The sequence below is a fragment of the Dama dama genome, chromosome 31 (assembly GCF_033118175.1).
Source record: "Dama dama isolate Ldn47 chromosome 31, ASM3311817v1, whole genome shotgun sequence".
NCBI classification, from domain to species: domain Eukaryota; kingdom Metazoa; phylum Chordata; class Mammalia; order Artiodactyla; family Cervidae; genus Dama; species Dama dama.
The window spans coordinates 34,939,834-34,961,189 of record NC_083711.1 but is presented as its reverse complement, the minus strand read 5'-3'; positions in this window follow the sequence as shown (position 1 = coordinate 34,961,189).

Genomic DNA, 21,356 nt, shown 5'->3' with positions numbered 1-21,356 from the left:
TGTGTTGACAAAGAAAATCCTGTGATCCACAAACAACTATTTTTCCTTTATAGCAAATCCCTATTTAGGTGGTTCACACACACACATGGACACACAGACTTCTTTTTAAAGAACGTTTGTGAGAAAACACTAAAAATCAAGTCCAGAGTGATTCCTAACTTTGGATCTTACAAGAAAAAATGACCTTGGGCAAGACATATAACCTCTGTCAGGCTTATTTCCATAATGAAGTAATGAGATAAGATGGATGTCTCCTGTACTGCAATATGCTCAAGAATAAATTGACTCAAAATACAAAAAATATTGATGATATTGTGGGCTGATGTTGTGAGAAACAATTATTTAATTTATTTAGGGTATATTATTAATCACAACATTTAGTGCTTATTTCAGGCATGTAATTCCAGCAGTGACTAAATGAGACAGTTTCTGCCCTCATTGTCCTTATATTCTAGTGAGAGGAAACAAACAACAAAGAAATATGCAATATGTGAGATGGTGATAATATATGGGAAGGGGAAGACAGCATTGGGCAGTTGGGTGATATTTCAAATTGAGTAGGGTAGTCTGGGAAACTTCCACAGATGTTATTAATACAACGCTTGAGGAAAAATCTGTTGGAAGTAAAAGAGTAAACCACGCAAAGGCCTTAGTTAGGGGCCTGCTTCCACCTCAAAGGAACCCTGACAGAAACCAGAAGAGCTAGATTAAATTAAGTGAGGAGATAATGATAGAAAATTAATCCAGAGCAAAAGCAAGGCTAGAGAAACTGGAATACAATCAGATTACTGTGAAGACTTGTTCTTTAGCTATGAATTAATTAATCATCAATAGAAGGGTTGGAAAAGGAATGATCTGCTCTCACTTTCATCTTAAACGGGTATTCTGGCATCTGTATGGAAAATAGAATGAAAGAAGAAGAGATTATTCAAGCCTCACTAGTAGGATCATCATTTTGACTTAGAAAATGATCCTAAACAATGAAAATCAATTATATTATGCAACAACTACTGTATTAAGGTCTTAAAATTTTCTACAATAACTAAGTTAATGCTGGTATTGATGTAAAGTTATACACATCCAGAATAGAGAGTATAGATGCAAACCCAAATGTATATAGTCAATTGATATTAGAAAATGGCACCAAATCAATTTATACATATTGCTGGAACAGATGAATATATGTGCTAAAAAACCAAAAATATCTCACTCCAGATGATTTAATTTGAGATGAGGCATAAACCTAAATGTAAAACCAAAAATCTTAAAGCCTTTAGGAAGAACCCCAAGAGAACTGCAACACAGTTTCCCATGGGTCTCCTCTTCTCACAAATCTTGTAAGGAGAACCACTCGCCGCTCTTCATTTTGCACTACGCTTTAAAGGATGCTTGTACAGTGATCAGTCTTAGAGGTCGTTTCTCCCTCTGAAACAAAGGTCAGGTTTGTTTATGTCTCAAAAGATAAAGATAATATATCCTTCTGGAACAAAGGCATGGTCACTGTTAGTATAATGAAGTTAAGGTTTTCTCCAGAATACAGGGCTGGCAAGATTACTGCCTACTATAAAAGATTCAGATTTCCTAAGTGTGGAGTTTCTTTCTTATAACTCAACCCTCTGAGTGTATAAATTCCAATCTTGGCCCTTCCATAATACGAACATGGAATTTGGGGCCAGAATATCCTAGAAAAATATGTTAATGTCCATGCTGTTTACTGTTTCTTGACTATTAAAGTTTTTGTGTCTGACCCAAGTACAGGATATTCTAATAGCATCCATGAAACTGTAGTGATTTAATTTATCAGACTGCAACAGGGTAAAATCTCAAACTCTTGATAGTTCTTAAAAAGAATACCTTTATAGCTACAGGGTAGGCAAAACAATCTTTTTTCCCATCAGAACAGTAGCAATAACAAAAAAATCCCTAGCCTAAAAGACAAAAATAATAGATAAACTGAATGTCTTCAGAATTGACTATTTCTCCTCATTAAAAAATATATTTGACACAATTATTAAAGAAGGCAGAGACTGAACAATTTCATATGACATCTCTCTCACAAATATGCATTCAGTACATCATAAAATCCTAAAAAGCATCCAGGAAAAGATAACTTTATTTTTAAAAAGGCCAGAAGTGAAGGGCTATAACACTAAGTAAAATACATGAATGGCCAATAAGCACATGAAAAGATGCTAATCATCATTAGCCACTGAGGAAATATTAATTAAAACTACAATGAAATTTCATTTCATAGTCACTATGATGGGGAAACAAAACCTGACAATGTCAACTGTTGAACAGGGTCTGGAGTGACTGGAAGTCTCATACATTGCTAATGGAAATGCAAAATAGTAACAAGCAATTTGAAGGATTGTTTTGGAAGTTTCTTATCAAAATAACTCTAATCCTATTTACTAAAGGGAAACACAAGCACCATTAATGTAAAGACTTGTACAAAGATGTTAAAGCCTCTTTATTCATAGCAACTAAAAAACCAAAGAAAGAAAGAAAGAAAACCAAATATTCCTCAACAGAAAACAGAATAAGCAAATATTGGTATGTCCATATAATGGAAAAATAGTAGGCAATAAAAAGAATGAACTGCTAATACACCCACCTCATCAAATTGAATAGTTATAGTCTGAGAATTTTATTGTATGCTTCTTTTATTTCAATAAAAATACCTTTTTCTGAAACACAAAATAATATGAGACCATAAATAATATTTTTATAGAATAAATATGAACATACCACATACCCTCACTGAGCTTTAGTTTCTTCATCTGTAATATAAAAGAGAAAACAGCAAAAATGTAATATTTGCTTAGTTACATATTGTGATCAGGGATTATTTATTTATTTATTTATTTTTTATTAGTTGGAGGCTAATTACTTCACAACATTTCAGTGGGTTTTGTCATACATTGAAATGAATCAGCCATAGAGTTACACGTATTCCCCATCCCGATCCCCCCTCCCACCTCCCTCTCCACCCGATTCCTCTGTGTCTTCCCAGTGCACCAGGCCCGAGCACTTGTCTCATGCATCCCACCTGGGCTGGTGATCTGTTTCACCATAGATAGTATACATGCTGTTCTTTTGAAACATCCCACCCTCACCTTCTCCCACAGAGTTCAAAAGTCTGTTCTGTATTTCTGTGTCTTTTTCTGTTTTGCATATAGGGTTATCGTTACCATCTTTCTAAATTTCATATATATGTGTTAGTATGCTATAATGTTCTCTATCTTCTGGCTTACTTCACTCTGTATAATGGGCTCCAGTTTCATCCATCTCATTAGAACTGATTCAAATAAATTCTTTTTAATGGCTGAGTAATATTCCATGGTGTATATGTACCACAGCTTCCTTATCCATTCATCTGCTGATGGGCATCTAGCCACTATGGAAAACAGTGTGGAGATTTCTTAAAAAACTGGAAATAGAACTGCCATATGACCCAGCAATCCCACTTCGGGGCATACACACTGAGGAAACCAGATCTGAAAGAGACACATGCACCCCAATGTTCATCGCAGCACTGTTTATAATAGCCAGGACATGGAAGCAACCTAGGGATTATTTATTTTTAAGGAACACATATAATTCAAACTGACTTTGGAATGAAACTAACTAGAGAATGCAGGAGGAGGGGAATGGCATGCCACAATGCCATGCAACAAAGTGGCCAAATGAAACTAGAATCAGGGCACACTTTTTCTTAAATCCAAATTTAATCATCTAAGATATGGGAAACAGAGGCAACCTTAACTTGTATATTGCTTTTTAGTCATTGTATTCTCCGATGGGTGATTTATTTATTGTTCCTGAAGCAAATGATGTTTGAAATAATATCTAAAACTACTGATAATTTTCTAAAGCTTAGACTTTCTTTAGAAGAATTAAAAATACAGCTTTGCATTTTTTGAGCCCAGATATATTTATTTAAGCCATTCTAAACAAAATGAAATCTGCTTATTTTTGTGTAGGCACATGAAACAACTGTTTTACTATGATAGAAAAATATCTCCTGTGTTCAAACAGAAAATTTGTGTCCCACTTTGTATTATATACCATTAATCTTCAAAAGTAAACTGTGAATAAATTGCCAAATCAATACCAAGAAGTCTATGATGAGGTTAATGCAGAATTGAAAGGTGACTTAATAACTTTCAGTTAAGTACAAAGCTAAGTTAAATATAGAAAATAACATATATTAACCTAATTTATCTCAGTTTCATTTAATCTGAAAGTTTCTATGTAATAGATTCAATTTATATATGAATATGATTTAATAGGAAAGAAGTCATCATTTAGGAACAAAAAGAGTACTGCTTGATTTAAAAGAAACTTTGCAGTCTTCTGGATCATCTACAGTTTGAATACTTGAATATATTACCTTTACAGTTTGAATAGTGCTAGCATGTGGAAATTCTCTACCTCCTCAAGCAATTCACTTTCTCTCCAGAATGCTCTGGGTTACATGTTAGAGCATCAGCAAAATAGGGTCAAAAACATGATGATGTTTTCTGAAATAATTCAAATGCTGATGTATCAAAGAAATAGTATTAATAGTAACAGGAAAATACAATCATTTTTGTCTTCTAGTCACACTTTCCATGTTTCAAAGCTGATATATTTTGAATTACATATGAAAGCCGTGGTTCCATAAAGTGCTTGGGGCCTCTGAGGTTCATCAATTCAGTTCAGTTGCTCAGTCGTGTCTGACTCTGCGACCCCATGGACTGCAGCGCGCCAGGCCTCCCTGTCCATCACCAACTCCCGGAGTTTACTCAAACTCATGCCCATCGAGTCGGTGATGCCATCCAGCCATATCATCCTCTGTCGTCCCCTTCTCCTCCTGCCCTCAATCTTTCCCAGCATCAGGGTCTTTTCAAATGAGTCAGCTCTTCGCATCAGGTAGCCAAAGTATTGGAGTTTCAGCATCAACATCAGTCCTTCCAATGAACACCCAGGACTGACCTCCTTTAGGATGGACTGGTTGGATCTCCTTGCAGTCCAAGGGACTCCCGAGAGTCTTCTCCAACACTGCAGTTCAAAAGCATCAATTTTTCAGCACTCAGCTTTCTTTACAGTCAAACTCACATCTATACATGACTACTGGAAAAACCACAGCCTTGACTAGATGGACCTTTGTTGGCAAAGTAATGTCTCTGCTTTTTAATATGCTATCTAGGTTGGTCATAACTTTCCTTCCAAGGAGTAAATGTATTTTAATTTCATGGCTGCAATCACCATCTGCAGTGATTTTGGAGCCCCCCAAAATAGAGTCAGCCACTGTTTCCCCATCTATTTGCCAGGAAGTGAAGGGACCAGATGCCATGATCTTAGTTTTCTGAATGTTGAGCTTTAAGCAATTTTTTCACTCTCCTCTTTCACTTTCATCAAGAGGCTCTTTAGTTCTTCACTTTCTGCCATAAGGGTGGTGTCATTTGCATATCTGAGGTCATTGATATTTCTCCTGGCAATTTGGATTCCAGCTTGTGCCTCATCCAGCCCAGCGTTTCTCATGATGTACTCTGCATATGAGTTAAATAAGCAGGGTGACAATCTACAGCCTTGACATACTCCTTTTCCTATTTAGAACTAGTCTGTTGCTCCATGTCCAGTTCTAACTGTTGTTTCCTGACCTGCATACATGTTTCTCAAGAGGCAGATCAGGTGGTCTGGTATTCCCATGTCTTTCAGAATTTTCCAGTTTATTGTGATCCATAGAGTCAAAGGCTTTGGCATGGTCAATAAAGCAGAAATAGATGTTTTTCTGGAACTCTTGCTTTATCGATGATCCAGCAGATGTTGGCTATTTGATCTCTGGTTCCTCTGCCTTTTCTAAAACAGCTTGAACATCTGGAAGATCACAGTTCACGTATTGCTGAAGACTGGCTTGGGGAATTTCATAATGTGGATATATCTGCGGCCCCCTAATTTTCCAATTTTTATAGTAAATATTCCTACTCCTTTACAACATTCCTCATATGCCACTGCTACAAGTCCATTCAAAGCACTGGCCACTTGTCTCTGAATGTGCATCATGTTTTTTACTTTTAAACTGTCATACAATAGAATGGAACACAGAGTTCCATTTTTGGTCTGACAACAGATTGTGCAAGGTGGAGTGGGACTATCACTTCCCACCAATTATTACTAATAACGAAGCCTAAGATTGTATCAATTTGGCAACCAGACTGCTGCTGGCTCATATTAACTTCCCAGTCAGAAAGCCTCCAAATGTATTTATATGTATGTATTCTGGGCTCTCACATACTACATTGTACAGATGGATATTTTGAATACAAATCTGATACTCAATTATTTCTATTAAACTTCATTTTGTTACACTCAATTCTCTAGCACATCTCTGACTTCTTTTTGATTGCTGATTCTGTTACAATTTGTAACCAAAAAGCAAGAAGATAGAAAGAAAGAAAAAAATAACACATTCTTCTAAAAATAACACATTAGTCAGTTGGTTATGACTTGATTCTTCTATGAATCACAAGAATTAAAAAGTCCAATCCACATTCTTCAACTTGTAACCAAAAATCCAAACTTGTAACCAAATATAAGTGGATAATTACAAATTTATTTCATGTGAGTTAATTACATAAAGTTACCTAATATTTAATCAATACCTTTTGGAGAGGAATTACTATGGCTCTAAAATTTGAAGTTCTCTCTTAACTGCTTCATCTCTTTTTAAATAGAATCCAAAGCTTTCATCTCCATAGGATGAAAGTTAGAACAGAAGCTATATTCCTAGTTCTGTGACCATGCCTTTCTGCTAATAAGATGTTGCAAAAGGCTCTTTAACTAAAAAATAAAAACATTGAGGACTAACAAAAGAATGAGGTGAAAATTATCTTTATAACACAATGAAAATAAGTTGGTTAGAACAAAAATATATAAATTCCAACTACATTTTAGGTCAAATAGGGCTTTTGGGGTTAACCTATAGATATTAATAAAATAACAATGTATTTTTAAGAAAAACATGTCTTAGTTTTTAAATCACTTTTGGGTTAGTACCCTTTTACTTTGAAGGTCATATTTAAGTACATAATAATATATATTCTAGCATATTTAGGTGTCACTGCTAGCTTTTAATTACAGAACTCTGACAGGTTTTAGTAGTTTTTAGCTTCCCTATAGCTTCTTCACAGCAGGATTATTGGCTTGATCTTACATTCTCCTCCCACATCTATAGTTTTACAGCTTTTCTTCCCCCACTTAAGAGTCTATTTCTAAAAATTTTACCTTCTTGAAAAGCAAAGCTAGATTTTCTTTGCATTAATAATCACTTGGCTGCTCAAAGTGACCTTCCACCATCAGAATATGTCTTGTGTTCTGCATAAATTAGTGTGATCTTTACAGTTAAAAGGGACATTCCCTGGATGCTTATTTTACAATCAGACTTCATTTGTTGGTTTTGTTTCTTTCTTTCTTTCTTTTTTAATATTTAAGATGACCCTAATTTTCCTTCAGAGAAAGTAATTCTCCCTAGTGGGATGACTCATGTACATCTAAGCAAGAGTAGCTGTTTTTAAAATGACCTCCTGCCATGTTTGCTCAGAGGTCCATGAAGTGCCTGCTCTCTTTGGACACTGGGCCTAGATGCTTCCTCTGTGTAGAGCCGCCTGAATGGACTGATATTGAAGTCAAGCTCTGTTAAATAGAGCACTACCTTTCTATGAAAAGATTTCTCCTTCAGATCTCCTGCTTCCTCTTCTGGGGGAGCTCATTCTCTGATCTGCACTTGAATATGTGTTGACCTCCAGGTCTCCGTAGGTGGATCTGTCTCCATTCACTATTAGTTTTCTTCTGGTATGATGTTGCTTTTATCACATTTTCAGGGAAAAAAAAAAAAAAGCCAGTTTTTCATCTTCCTTTTCTCTGCTGAATGTGTCAGATCCTAGGAACATTTCCCTGAAGCGGTGTTACGGAGACCTCTGGTGTCACCATCTCATCCTGAATGACCACAGAAAGGAAATGTTTCTTTTTGTCTACAAGAGTTGAATTAAGTTACTTTAAAAGTAGCACATGAACTTGTTGAAAAACATTATGTCAACTGAGGTCCAAGTAAAACAGGGCATGTTGTAAATACCTACTGTAGGGAGAATAGGAAGTGGACCAGTCATTTTGAAGAAACAGCTGCAAGTAATAACAGTATGCTTATGGCCCAGGTGGAAAAGAATCCGCCTGCAATGTGGGAGACCTGGGTTCTATCCCTGTTTGGGGATGATCCCCTCTGAAGGGAAAGCCTACCCACTCCAGTATTCTGGCCTGGAGAATCCCATGGCCTGTATAGTCCATGGGGCTGCAAAGAGTCGGACATGACTGAGCAACTTTCACTTTCTTTCACTTTCAGGATATTTAAGCATCTGGCAAAAAAGAGGACTTCTAAGTTGTATTATACAACAATGTCAGGAGAGATTAAATATACAGGGGACATCTCATAGAACATGGCAACAAAATTGTCTCTTCTCTTCAGAGCTATTTCCAGAAGTCATTTGGAAGAAACCATTGCATTGCATCATATGAAAGATATGTTTTTGCTCTTTTTCTTGTTGAAAGCAAAATATTTAATTTACTCTATGAAATGAGTACAATAGATTGACCAAAATTAAACAAACAAGAAAACCTCTTTGTTCTTCATTTCTATCTCAAACCTCAGTTCTCCTGCTTAAAGAAGACTTCTTTTTCTGAATCTCCTGCCTTACTTCTTACAGTGAGTTACAAACACTGCCAATTTAATCTCCAAAATGCTGCCTTTGTTCTCACTGCACTTTTATTAACAAAATATCAACCAAGCTAAAATAAAGAAGATGCACTTAAAGGAATCAATGACAAAATTATCAGAATATGAAAAGAGAGGGTATAATACACTATTTAAACAAACTTCTATATTTGAAAAAGAGCCATAAATGGATTTATCCAAAACTTTTATCATAGCATCAAATTGCCAGATGATAGAAAGAGTAACTGTATAAGCCTGCATTTTCTTCCTGTTGTTTCTGTCTATTCTATTGATAATATTCTTTTAAAAGTAAGAGCTAACCTATGTGAAGGATAGAATGATTGCACATAGATTTGCTGCAGGTAAAATTTTCAGTCAAAATGTATCTTAACCTCTGGAATTCATCACTGTATGCCCTATCCTTAGGATTCTCCAGATGATTATACTGGAGTGGGTAGTCATTTCCTTTTCCAGGGGATCTTCCTGACCCAGCAACTGAACCTGGGTCTCTCGTATTTCAGGCCAATTTTTTACTGACTAAGTCACCAGGGATGCCCCGTAGAATTCATAGGTAAGATAAATTATGTTTGATCATTAACTTCTGTGTCTGAGGAAACTTGAAGAGCCAAAGATTTTCTCCCTATATTTTCTTTCTTAGTTAATAGCACAACCATTTTACCCAGAAGTCCAAGTCAAAAAACTAGGAAATATCCTCTACTTATTTATTTTCTTCTTGATACTTAACAAAATATATTTGCTAAATTTCCCTTTGTGATTCCATTTCCTGTTTTAGTTGCAATGGCTTGACATAAACACAGGAACTGCAATGCTGTGATACACTTTGTTTATTGTTTGTCTGCTAATATACCTTATAGTCAACAAAAGAGTCCTAAATGCAGTACTTGGGTGTTCACTTCCAAGGCAAATGATTCAATATCACACTAATCCAAGTGTATGCCCCAAACACTAATGTAGAAGAAGCTGAAGTTGAATGGTTCTGTGAAACCTATAACACCTTCTAGAACTAACACACACACATGCACAAAAGTGTCCTTTTCATCATAGAGGACTGGAATGCAAAAGAAGAAAGTCAAGAGACACCTGGAATAACAGCCTAGTTTGGTCTTGGAGTACAAAGGCTAACAGTGGTTTTTCCAAGAGACCACACTGGTCATAGCAAACACCATCTTCCAACAACACAAGAGATGACTCTACATATGAGCATCACCAGCTAGACAATACCAAAATCAAATTGTTTGTATTCTTTGCAGTTGAAGACAGAGAAACTGTATACAGTCAGCAAAAGCAAGAGCAGGAGCTGATTGCGGCTCAGATCATGAACTCCTTACTGCAAACCTCAGAGTTAAATTGAAGAAAGTTGGGAAAATCACAAGGCCATTCAGGTAAGACCTAAATCAAATACCTTGTGATTATAGAGTGAAAGTAACAAATGGATTTGAGGGACTATATCTGATAGACAGAGTGCCAGAAGAACTATGGACAGAGGCTTGTAATGCTGTATAGGAGGTGGTGACCATACCCCCCAAAAAGAAATGCAAAAAGGCAAAATGGTTGTCTGAGGAGGCCTTACACACAGCTGAGAAAAGAAGAGAGGCAAAAGGCAAAGGAGATAAGGAAAGATATAACCATATGAATGTGGAGTTCCAAATAATAGCAAGGAGAGAGAAGAAAGCATTCATTAGTGATCAGTTCAGTCACTCAGTCATGTCCTACTCTTTGCGAACCCAAGGACTGCAGCACTCCAGGATTCCCTGTCCATCACCAATTCCCAGAGCTTGCTCAACTCATGTCTCACTGTTTCCATCGTTTCCCCATCTATTTGCCATGAAGCGATGGGACTGGATCCTATGATCTTAGCTTTCTGAATGGTGAGTTTTAAGTCAACTCTTTCACTCCCCTCTTTCACTTTCATCAAGAGGTCTTTAGTTCTTCACTTTCTGTCATAAGGGTGGTGTCATCTGCATATCTGAGGTTATTGATATTTATCCTGGCAATCTTGATTCCAGTTTGTGCTTCATCCAGCCTGGCACTTCTCATGATATACTCTGTATATAAGTTAAATAAGCAGGTTGACAATATAAAGCCTTGACATACTGCTTTCCCAATTTGGAACCAGTCTGCTATTCCATGTCCAGTTCTAAGTGTTGCTTCTTGACCTGCATACAGATTTCTCAGGAGGGAGGCAAGATAGTCTTGTGTTCCCATCTCTTGAAGAATTTTCCACCATTTGTTGTGATCCACACAATCAAAGGCATTGACATAGTCAATAAAGTAGAAGTGGATTTTTTCTGGAACTCTCTTGCTTTTTCAATGATCCATCAGATGTCAGCAATGCAAACAAACCTCAGTGATCAATGCAAACAAATAGAGGAAAACAATAGAATGGGAAAGACTGGAGAATGTTTCAAGAAAATTAGAGATACCAAGGGAACATTTCATGCAAAAATGGGCACAATAAAGGACATAAACAGTATGTACCTAACAGAAACAGAAGATTAAGAGGTGGAAAAAAATATAAGAATAATCATATGAAAAGGATCTTCATGACTCAGATAATTAAGTGTGGTCACTCACCTAGAGCCAGACATGTTGGAGTGTGACGTCAAGTTGGCCTTAGGAAGCATCACTACAAACAAAGCTAGTGGAGGTGATAGAATTCCAACTGAGATATTTCAAATCCTAAAAGATGATTCTTTTAAAGTATTGCACTCAATAAGCCAGCAAATTTGGAAAACTCAGCAGTGGCCACAGGACTGGAAAAAGTCAGTTTTCATTCCAATCCCAAAGAAAAGCAATGCCAAAGAACATTCAAACTATCACACAATTGTACTCATTTCACATGCTAGCGAAGTAATGTTCAAAATTCTCCAAGTTCAGCTTCAACAATATGTGAACTGAGACCATCCAGATATCCACGCTGAATTTAGAAAAGGCAGAGGAACCAGAGATTAAGTTGTCAATATTCATTGAATCATAGAAAAAGCAAGAGAATTCCAGAAAAACATCTACTTCTGCTTCATTGACTGTGCTAAAGCCTTTGACAGTGTGGATCACAAAAAAAGAAAAAAAAAAAAAAAGAAACTTGGAAATTTCTTAAAGAGATGGGAACACCAGATCACCTTCCATGCCTCCTGCAAAGCCTGTATTCAGGTCAAGAAGCAATAGTTAGAACTGGACATGGAACAATAGACTGGTTCCAAATTGGGAAAGGAGTATGTCAAGGCTGTATATTGTCACTCTGTTTATTTAAATTATATGCAGTGTCCATCATGTGAAATGCCGGGCTGGAGGAAGCTCAAGCTGAAGTCAAGTTTTCTGGGAGAAATATCAATAACTTCAGGTATGCAGATGACACTATTCTTATGGCAGAAAGTGAGAGGGACTAAAGAGTCTCTTGATGAAGGTGAAAGTGGAGAGTGAAAAAAAAAAAGAAAAAAAAAAAAAAAACTGGTTTAAAACTCAACATCCAAGTAACAAAGATGAGGGCATCCTGTTCCATCACTTCACGGCAAATAGATGGGGAAATAATGCAAACAGGGCAGACTTTAGTTTCTTGAACTCCAAAATCACTGCAGATGCTGAAAGTAGCTGTGAAATTAAAAGACATTTGCTCTTTGGAAGAAAAGCTATTACAAACCTAGATAGTATATTAAAAAACAGAGACATCACTTTGCTGACAATGGTCTATAGAGTCAAAGCTCTGGTTTTTCACAGGTTTGAGAATTGGATCATAAAGAAGGCTGAACACAAAAGAATTGGTGCTTTTAAACTGTGTTGTTGGAAAAGACTCTTGAGAATTCCTTGGACTGAAAGATCAGACCAGTCAATCCTAAAGGAAATCATTCCTGAAGATTCATTGGAGGTACTGATGTTGAGACTAAAGCTCCAATTCTTTGGCCACCTGATGTGAAGACCTGACTCATTGGAAAAGATCCTGATGCTGGACAAGATTGAAGGCAGGAGGAGAAGGGATGACAGAGAAGGAGATGGTTGGGTGGCATCACCAACTCAATGGACATGAATTTGAGCAAGCTCAGGAGAGAGTGAAGGACAAGGAAATCTGATGTGCTGCAGTCTGTGGGATCACAGAGTTAGACACAACTGGAAGAACAACAGCCACAAATATATCAGCCACTGTTCTAATGTTGTACACATACTGGTAAGAAAAATTAGCCACGTCTGCATTCATGGAGCTTTAAAGGTGTTTTTTGTCACACAGTCTTGTATCTTTCACTACATTCCATATATTGCTGTCACAGTTATCACTGCCCAACTTGAAATCAACTGAGTATGTTACCCAATGCATTTTAGAACTGTGAGTATTGGTTAATAGTAGTGAAAAATAACATTTAAAACTGTAGATTCAAGAAAATACAAACCAAAAACAAACAAACAAACCATAAAACAACTCTAAGTACTGTGTTGGCTTCATTTTTGTCCAATATAGTGAAAATGATGATGATCGTGATGAAAACTATGATATACTCTTTGTTAATATATCAAAATTCATCTTCTACAAAGATTGTACAAATATTCTGTGTTTGAAATTTTCTAGAAATAGTGTGATAAATTGTTTCCTTGTTCTTTAAAATCTGTCATATAATTGCCTCCCCTAATATTCCTTGCCAACTCACAAAATTCAACATAAATGTTATTATGTTGGTAATTTTCTCCTACCTACAACATCTGTTGGCTGGATTAGAATCTTTCTGTGTTTCTGCAACTCCTTAGACATATATAAATACAGAATATGATATGTTCTATTATAATTTTATTTATAAAAGTATTACTCACAAATTTATAGAGTCTTTGAATGGAAGAATAATGTCTGATACATGGGTACATAATCCCTTATCCAGTATGTTGCATACATTAAGTAGATCTGTAATAAATCTTGATTGAAGAAGTGAATCAGTGAATAAATTCAACAAGTAAACTCTGACTCCATTTTTCTTTTGTCCTAGAAATCTGACACCTCTTATTAAATTTCTCAAGGCTACTGGGGTCAATTTGTTTTTATAAATCATTTACAAACACACTATTTCTCAATGATCAATTCTAATTTCTATGCACAAAATAGCGTGTTGCACAATATTGGCATGCACACCATTTCTTCAGTTCTTACAGTGGAAATAGATGTGTAAAATAAAACTATTTGGGTTAGGAATTAACAACACTCATTAATCCTATCCAATTTTCAAGACATTCTGGAATTTCAGAGGCAAAACTCTTTTTGCATGTATTAGAAATATTAGTTTCTTATTCTATTTAGATATCAGAATGTAGGAAAAACACTTGTATAGCATCTTGCTCACAATAAAGTGTCAATTTATTTCATTGAGTTAAATGACTAACTCTTAAAGAAACTGATTAAGTGATACTCTTTACGTTTTATTTTTATTACTTTACTTTAAGTAAAGAACTCATATTTAAGGTGAAGTATCTATACATTTTCCAGGATTAGCTATTCAGATTTTACCTCATATTTTCCAAATTTTATTTTGAAGTTACACATATAAAATACACTTAAGAAGACGTTCCATTAAAGCATTATATATTTTAAATGCTTTTGTAAGTATTCTATTTTGTCAAGAATGTGGTTTCTTTTTTAGCAATTTCAGACTTTTAAGTAGGGCAGTTTGGCTGAAAGCTGTTACTTGTATGATTAATCACTATTGAAAATTAATTCATGCTGTATAGTTATATTAATTTTTTTTAAATAAAAAGACCAGTGAAAAATGAAATAAATTCATTAAAAGTTAATCACCAGGATGGTGTTTTTTCAACATAAATATATGTGGTTTCTTCTGTAACCAATCAATCAATGAATAAACAAGACTGACACATGTTGAAAGAAATTTGATGGGGGATTACTTCAATAAGATTTCTTAAGCACACACACCAGCTCATGATGGCATTTAAAAATTCAGGCTGTTTTGAAAGAGTAAGAATCCTAAATCTGCCTTTGGAGCACACTGATAACTGATTCTTTGGGTTCAATGGTATTCATAGAATTGGCCTGAGTTATAGGTAATCATGGAGATAATTAATTCTCATTCATTAAACTTTTAAATGACCTTGTATAACACAGAAACTAACTCCATGCTCTAAGAAGGGCAAAGTTGCTCCTTTTTGGAGGCATATTAATTCATACAATCCACAAGAGGCCCCTGAAACTACTGTGAAACATAATCAGTACAGTTAAAATAGGATAGCTTGATGCATTATAACCTCCCTTCACTCCATTCTAATAATTACCTACGGTATTTGGGCATTGGAACTACATACACATGGAAAGATTTCTCTACCAGTTTCTTGTTCAATGTGATATGATACAGAGCCCATTAAAATCACAGCAGAAATTTAAATGTAAAAAAAAATATGTGGGGGGAAATATATATTTTTAACTGATAAATAAAAAGAGGTTTGTTATCAAGTTCAAGCTCACTCTGCTCACCACACAACAGGCCAAGTCACTCAGAGAAAAGATGTTGAGGCAAGGAATACTACTTTATTCAGAAAGCTGGCTGACCCAGAGGATGACAGACTAACGTCTTAAAAGAACCATCTTATCAGGGTCTGGATGCCAGGTTCTTTTATAGAATAGAGATGGGGGGAGGTGAGGAAATAAAGTAAAAAAAGCAATTAGTCTTGCAAATGTCTCCTAGAATGCCACCTTCATGAATGGGATGTATTAATTTCTTCTTCCCTGCCACCCACACATAGACAGGGCCCTAAACAAAGGTACTTTAGTTTACCAGTCAGGCGGAGGCACAGGATTTTCTGAGGCAAGGTATTTTGCACGATTATAATAACAAAAGCAAGTCACAAAAATAGTTCCAACATACAGTCAGAATTGGCTCAGCCCTGCAACAGTCTGTGAGTGTCCAACCTGATGAAATTATGGCCACATCCAGATTACTAAATAGTGACCTTTACCATGCTTAAAGTTTATCAAATAAACCAGAAAGCAATACTGTGCTTTAAAAATGTATATAAGTAACATTTTTTGCTCCTTCTGTTTAATTTCATGTTCTCAAATTAGTAAAATAGCTATTATTATTAAAAAAAAATGTTGAGAGGAGGATGAGGGTAGAAAGATTCCTTCTAAAGTTTCAGAAACAAGCTTTAGACTCTGAAAATTAGAATGCATTATATTTCTTTTATATACAGAAAAAGTTCTCTGGTCTTATCTTGGTAGTAGTTTATATAGCTACAGTTAACTATTAGGTGTTATTCCAGCCACTTTCTGGTCATAGTTTTGTCTCTACTATTTTTTTTTTAATGTAAAATCTCTCATTATGCAATTAAGAAAGTGATGACTACTGAATTCAAAGTTGTACCGTTAGGGGTTTTAATTTCAACTAACTGAAACTAACATTGCCCAAATATCCCTGTAAAAGGAATTTATAATTTTCCCTCTCTGCATTTTGAAGTCCACAGAAATCTGTTAACAAATGAAATATAACTGAGAATGTCATGAAATCTAATATGAACTTAAAATGAATCTAATATGAACTTAGAATGAAATGATTCAATAAAACAAAGACTATAAATAAAATTACATGGAGGTAAAATTTACCCATAGATCTTACATATTGAGTTGAATGGTCAACTGTGTGTGTATGTTTTTTAGGTTGTCATTTAGCACTTTTACTCTGCTATTTAAAGAGAGTCTTGATATTGGCAAAGAACATCTACATTTTATATCACTGTTTAGCTTGATAGTGTCATTTCACATAAGAGGGGGAAAATCAAATGTAAAGAATTTGAATTCTGGCTGGGATTCTGTATTTTCCTTTGTTATCTAAATATATATGAAAGTGAAAGAGAATAAAGACATGGTAAAATTGAAAGGTACAACTTATAAAATGAATGATACTTGAGTCCTTGAGGGAGCTTTCAAAGCCAAAAACAAGAGTCAATTTTCATTCAGAGAGTGAGAAAATTGAGTTAAACCTGTTAAGAGATTATGTTGCAAAGTTAAGCAATTAGGAAAAAGCACAGGCAGAAGAAAATAGAAAATAGTCTCTCTTTCTGAGAACATAGCTTCAGTGCAATGAATTTTTTTTTTCAGAAATCTAAGCTAATCGTGATACGATAGTTACCCGATATATATTGGAATGGCAGCGTTTTAAAGATTAATCAAATCAGTCAAAAAAATTACCAAAATTCTAGGTATTAAAATATACATCTTCCTTTGACTTTCCTGCCACTTTTTCTCTCTCCTCCCATTATTTTTCGTTTGAACTTCTCCAGTTTTATCCTGATGGCTTACTTCACTGACATAATCTCCACTTAACCTTTAATATCATTAAAATGAAATCAACATCACTCAATTTGTCTGAGAGAACAAAGGTAAGATGGAAAAGAAAACATGCAGAGGAAATGTGTGTTAAGAATATGATAATTGAACAGATGTCAACCTACATCAGAAAAGATCAAAATGTATTAATAAATCAACCAAACAGAAGTCATCCAAACATAAAGTAAAAAGGTGTTGTTTTAGCTGGGTAAACATCCCTTCTTTTCCATTTTTTTTTTTTTTTTTAATCCAGGTTAAATATAGGCAACTCCTTAAAATGTATATGTTTTCTAACTGATAAATACAGAACTACATTTGTAGTCTTTGCTAATACCTAATGTGTGAAACAAATGCTAGAAAAAACAAACAAAAAACCCTTTATCTCCTAAGACCATACAGTGATTATAACCAACAAAAGTTGTACCAATCGTTAAAATGATCAAATATTTCTTTATCGATTGATTTGCAGAGTTTTGGCCACAGTGGCAGTTAATAGGACTTGAAAAAGATGCTACTAGTTGTTGCTAAGTGTTTTAAGATGACAGGTGACACAGTCAAATGCATATGCTGTGTCCACCCATATTGTTCCAAGGAAGTTTAACTTCATGGGGGCAATGCAGCAGATGACAAAGCAGGCAGCATCTTTGGAAGCGTTATCAGTAATCACCAAGGTCTTTCTGAGACCAGTCATTATGTGAAGCACTCACAAAATGTATATGCACCATATTGGACAGCTGTCATTGCACCTGGGTGCCCTCTGGTACAACAAAGGCAAGAAGCTTGGAAAATCAGAGCATAGGTTTCTTTTACACAACTTATTTTATCACACTGGGCCCAGATAAGGGCATGTTTTACTTAGTGATGTCACTTCATATAATTTTTAAAAATAAAAAAATGATCTGAAAATTATTAGAAAGATTTCTTGAGTTATTTCCACTGCAGAGTATACCTTTGATAATCAGTTTCTGATATATGTAGTTCATTTTTTAAAAGTGTGCTGTCTAATATGGGAGGCACCAATCACATATGGTGATTTAAATTTTAAATGAATTGGAGTTAAATCAAATTAAAATTTATTTCCTGAAATATATTAGCTATATTTCAAATGTTCAGTAGCCACATGTGGGTAGTGCCTACCATACTGTATGTGAAAAAACATTTCTATCATTGTAAACAGTTTTCTTAGGCAAAAATGATTTAAAGAGTAAAATGGAATATGCTGTTATTTGTATACAGCATCATAAATTGATTTACAGTTCCAATTAGTAACAATTTAATATATCCTTGTAATAAACAATGATACTATTTCAGAGAGAAGAATTGTCTGAAATATTTTCAAAACATAAGAAGACAGTGAAGAATTATCTGAAATATTTTCAAAACATAAGAAGAAAGCATTTCTGAAGTCTGTTATGCTGCATAAATACATCTATAAAATATCTGTATTCATTAGCAGAACTCAGTATATCAAATTACAATTTGGAAATGTTAGCACCTCACTCACTCTTTGAAAAAAATAAGTCTTCAGAGCTTCAACATATTTATTTTTCCACTATTTAAATTATGGCCTCTGCATTAAAGTCACTATTTTGAATGTTATTTATTATCTTATATACATGTTAGTAAGTGACATACTATTTGCTAAAAAGCTAATTATTGCTTGATCTGATATCATAATAAGAATCTATTAAATCTCAGAATAAGTACAATTATTATCCAGATACCAAACTTTCATTTCTATAAAAATTATTCTTTCAAATATTCTATATGGCCTAAGGCAGTCTACAGATTCAATACAATCCCTATCAAATTATCAGTGGCATTTTTCACAAAACTAGAACTTTCTTTTTTTAATTTATATGGAAACACAGAAGAGACTGAGTAGCCAAAGCAATCTTGGGAAAGAAAAACAGAGGTGGAGGAATCAGACTTCCTGATTTCAGAATATACTACAAAGCTACAGTCATCAACACAGTATGGTACTGGCACAAAAACAGAAATATAGATCAACAGAATAGTATAGAAAGCCTAGAAATAAACCCACACATCTATGCTCAATGAATATATGATAAAGAGGTAAGGATGCACAATGGAAAGAAGATATTCTCTTTAATAAGTGATTCTGAAAAATGTGGGCAGTTACATGGAAAAGAATAAAATCACAACATTGTTTAATACCATACACAAAAACAAACCCAAAATGGATCAAATACCTAAATTTAAGGCCAGACTTTATAAAACCCTTAGAGAAAAACATAAGCAGAACACTCTTTGACATAAATCACAGCAAGATCATTCTTAATCCACTGTCTAGATTTATGAAAATAAAAACAAACAAATGGAACTTATTCAAACTTAAAGGCTTTTGCACAGCAAATGAAACCATATATAAAGCAAAAATACAACCCTCAGAATGGGAGAAAATATTTGAAAACAAAGCAACTTACAAAGTATTAACCTCCAAAATATGTGAACAGTTCATACAGCTCAGTATAAAAAACAAACAAACAACCCAATCATAATATGGGCAGACAATCTAAGTAGATATTTATCCAAAGAAGACATATAAATGGCCTGAACACACATGAAATGATGTTCTATATCACCAATTATCAGAGAAATGCAAATCAAAACTACAATCAGGTATATAAATTCATACTTGTCAGAATAGCCATCATCAAAAACTCTTCAAAGAATAAATGCAAGGAAGGTGTGGAAAAAAGGGAACCTTCCTACGCTGTTGGTGCAGATGTAAACTGGTGCAACTGCTATGGAGAACAGTATGGAGATTCCTTAAAAACTAAAAATAGAACTAAACAGATGATCCAACAATCACATTCCTGGGCATATATATGGAGAAAACTGTACTTTGAGAAGAAACATGTACCACAATGTTCATTGTAGCATTATATACAACAGCCAAGAGGTGGAACCAACCTAATGGAAGCCTGGCATGCTGCACTCCATGGGGTCGCAAAGAGTAGGACATGACTGAGTGACTGAACTGAATTTAACTATGAGTATACATACTAGCCGGAGAAGGAAATGGCAACCCACTCCAGTACTCTTGCCTGGAGAATCCCATGGACAGGGGGCCTGCCTGGCTGCAGTCCACGGGGTGGCAAAGAGTCGGACAGGACTGAGCGACTTCACTCACTTCACTTCACTCACTCACTCATACATACTAGTCATTGTCCTCATCTTCTTAGATGCCCCATAGATGGTCATTCTAAAACAGTTTGGATTTCAGAGCAGGGAACACTGGATGATAAAACCAGCTCATTGTGCACAGACTCAAGGGAACTTCAGTTCTAACTGATTCATGGATAAGATTGTTTTTCTTTTTCAGTTGCTAAGTCATGTGTGACTCTTTGTAACCTCATGAACTGCAGTATGCCAGGCATCCTTGTCCTTCACTATCCTCTGAAGTTTGGCCAAACTCATGTCCACCTAATCAGTGATGCCATCCAACTACCTCATCCTCTTGACCTCAATTTTTCGCAGCATTGGGTCTTTTGAATGAGTCAGCTCTTCGCAGTTCAGTTAAGTTCAGTTGCTCAGTCATGTCTGACTCTTTGTGACCTCATGGACTGCAGCACACCAGGAATCCCTGTCCATCATCAACTCATGGACTTTCCTCAAATTCAAGCCCATTGAGTCGGTGACACCATCTAACCATCTCATCCTCTGTCGTCCCCTTCTCCTCCTGCCTTCAATCTTTCCCAGCATCAGGGTCTTTCCAAATGAGTCAGATCTTTTCATCAGGTGGACCAGAAGGAGAAGGAGATGGCAACCCACTCCAGTATTCTTGCCTGGAGAATCCCATGGACAGAGGAGCCTGGTGGGCTGCTGTCCATAGGGCCGCACAGAGTCAGGCATGACTGAAGTGACTTAGCATGCATGCATGCATGCATTGGAGAAGGAAAATGGCAACCCAGTTTAAAGAGCTTCTTGATGAGGGTGAAAGAGGAGAGTGAAAAAGTTGTCTTAAAACTCAACATTCAAAAAATGAAGATCATGGCATCTGGCCCTATAACTTCATGGCAAATAGATGGGGAAAAAGTGGAAGCAGTGACACATTTTATTTGGGGGGGGGCTCCAAAATCACTGTGGATGGCCACTGTAGCCACAAAATTGAGATGAATGCTCCTCTAAGGAAAGCTATGACAAACCTAGACAGCATATTCAAAAGCAGAGACATCATTTTGCCGACAAAGGTCCATATAATTCAAGCTATGATTTTTTCAGTAGTCATGTATGGATGTGAAAGCAGGACCA